Source organism: Ranitomeya imitator, chromosome 1 (assembly GCF_032444005.1).
Source record: "Ranitomeya imitator isolate aRanImi1 chromosome 1, aRanImi1.pri, whole genome shotgun sequence".
Lineage (NCBI taxonomy): Eukaryota > Metazoa > Chordata > Amphibia > Anura > Dendrobatidae > Ranitomeya > Ranitomeya imitator.
In genome coordinates this window covers 769380815-769383958 of record NC_091282.1, presented here as the reverse complement: position 1 = coordinate 769383958, position 3144 = coordinate 769380815, and positions in this window count along the sequence as shown.

Below are 3144 nucleotides of genomic sequence, written 5' to 3'. Positions count from 1 at the left end.
CAGCACCCCCTGACATATTGAAAACTGCAGTCAGGTAGTTTATTAACCCTTCAGGTGCTTTTCAGGAATTAATGCAAAGTGACATAACAGAAATGAAAGTGTGTATTTTTACCACCTAAATGCGGCTAACTTCCGAACAGGTTACAACAGCCGGCAGAAAGATATGGACAGTGCCAACACAGATAGCGGCTGATGCAGCAAGTTGTCAGCTATAGTGTACAGCCGACAGCTGCTGGATTGTCACCTGTATGGGGAGGCTAGTCTCTTATATCTCAGGTCAGTTAAAAGACGTATTGGTGGTGATTAAGGGGTTAATACCATTTTAATCTATGTATTATCCCTTTTTTTGCTCCTGATTGGTACCTAGTATAAAGATTTAAATGTCATTAAATGCCTCCCTATAGGCATTCTTGATATTGGACCCAGTAATGTGTGTTAAGGTACCGTTACACTAAACGACTTACCAACGATCCCGACCAGCGATATGACCTGGCCGTGATCGTTGGTAAGTCGTTGTGTGGTCGCTGGGGAGCTGTCACACAGACAGCTCTCTCCAGCGACCAACGATCCGGGGAACGACTTCGGCATCGTTGAAACTGTCTTCAACGATGCCGAAGTCCCCGGGTAACCAGGGTAAACATCGGGTTACTAAGTGCAGGGCCACGCTTAGTAACCCGATATTTACCCTGGTTACCATTGTAAAAGTAGAAAGAAAAAAAACACTACATACTCACATTCTGAGGTCTGTCACGTCCCCCGGCGTCAGCTTCCCGCACTGACAGTGTCAGCGCCGGCTGTAAAGCAGAGCACAGCGGTGACGTCACCGCTGTGCTCTGCTTTACGGCCGGCACTGACAGTCAGTGCAGGGAAGCAGTGAAGCTTATTAACTGGACAGTAGGGGCCATTCTCGGGGACGGGGGGCTGTGCTGTATACTACTACTTGGGCTGCGTGTGCTGTATTCTACTGTGTGGGCTGTATACTACTACGTGGGCTGTGTGTGATGTATACTACTGCGTGGGCTGTGTGTGCTGTATACTACTGTGTGGCCTGTATACTACTGTGTGGGCTGTGTGTCCTGTATACTACTGTGTGTGCTGTATACTATGTGGGCTGTGCTGTATACTACTGCGTGGGCTGTGTGTGCTGTATACTACTGTGTGGGTTGTGTGTGCTGTATACTATGTGGGCTGTGCTGTATACTACTACGTTGGTTGTACTGTATACTATGTGGTCTGTGCTATATTATGCAGGCTGGGCTATATACTATTCGGGTTGTGCTATATACTATGCGGGTTGTGCTATACACTCCCTGACACTAGTTGTGTCGCTTATCCATGTTATGTAAATAAAAGCTTATAACCTGACGTTAAATTCATCCATTGGTTGTATAAATTATCCTTTTGAAAGCTGAAACCCTTTGAAATGTGGTTTAGGTTAAGAAAATAAATTGGCATCAATGCAGAAATATTGATCAGTTAATCAACACAGAATGGTCAGATTTTGGCAAGACAAAAGTTTTGTCGCCCACAGAAAGTAATGTGATATTCAAACAAATAATTAACTTAAAATACAAATATATGCTGCATAACATTGCTGAATGAAGTTGTGAATGAAGAGTCATATTTATTATTTTGTGTGACTTCCATGAGCTTGAAGGACTGCATCCATGCGGTTCAACAATGATTCATACAATTTATTAATGAAGTCATCAGGAATAGCACAGAATGCAGTCTTACATGCCTGTTGTGGGTTCTGTTTTTGGGCTCCCTCTGGTGGTTACTGATGGTACTGGGTGACTTGTGTTCTCTGCGGTCTCTGGTGTCCACCTGTTCCATCAGGTTATGGGAGTTTCCTATTTAACCTGGCTTTTTTGTCATTTCCTCGCCGGCTATCAATGTAATCAGCGTGTCTTTTTACCTCTGCTCCCTGCGTCTGTTATCTTCAGGACAAGCTAAGTTTTGATTTTCCTGTTCCACGTTTTGCTTACTTTTTGTCTTAGTCCAGCTTGCAGATATGTGATTCTTTGCTGCTGGTTGCTCTAGTGGGCTGAAATTACTCCTCATGTCCCATGAGTTGGCACATGAGTTCAAGTAATTTCAGGATGGTTTTTTTAAGGGTTTTTCGCTGACCGCGCAGTTCACTTTTGTATCCTCTGCTATCTAGCTTTAGCGGGCCTCATTTTTGCTGATTCTATTTTCATAACTACGTATGTGCTTTCCTCTCATTTCACCGTTATTACATGTGGGGGGCTGCTATTTCTGTGGGGTGTTTCTCTGGAGGCAAGTAAGGTCTGTGTTTCTTCTAATAGGGGAAGTTAATCCTTCGGCTGGCGCGAGACGTCTAGGAATCATCGTAGGCACGTTCCCCGGCTACTGCTAGTTGTGTGTTTAGGTTCAGGATCGCGGTCAGCTCAGGTTCCATCACCCTAGAGCTTGTTTTGTTTTTGTGCTTGTCCTTTTGTGATCCCCTGCCATTGGGATCATGACAGTATAGCCGGACGAAAAAAATTGGTCATCGTTTTGGCTGAAGTAGGAGGAAAAGTAGTCTGAGGAAGTTTTTTTTTTTTTTTTTTTTTTCCTCCTCAGTGTTTGCTGCCTAGCCTTAATTGCAGCTTGGCTGCTTCTTTCCTCCTCTTAATCCTTGAATGGCTCTGACCTCAGCTGTTTATCATGGACGTCCAGAGTTTGGCTTCCAGCCTGAATAATCTTGCTGTTAAGGTTCAAAATATACAAGATTTTGTTGTACATACGCCTATGTCTGAACCTAGAATTCCTATCCCAGAGTTTTTTTCTGGAGATAGATCTAGTTTTCTGAATTTTAGGAACAATTGCAAGTTGTTTCTTTCCTTGAAATCTCGCTCCTCTGGAGACCCTGCTCAGCAAGTCAAGATTGTTATATCTTTCCTGCGGGGTGACCCTCAGAATTGGGCATTTGCATTGGAACCAGGGGATCCTGCGTTGCTCAATGTGGATGCGTTTTTTCTGGCATTGGGTTTGCTCTATGAGGAACCTAACCTAGAGATTCAGGCTGAAAAAGCTTTATTGGCTCTCTCTCAGGGGCAAGATGAAGCAGAAATATATTGTCAGAAATTTCGGAAATGGTCGGTGCTTACTCAGTGGAATGAGTGCGCTCTGGCTGCAAAA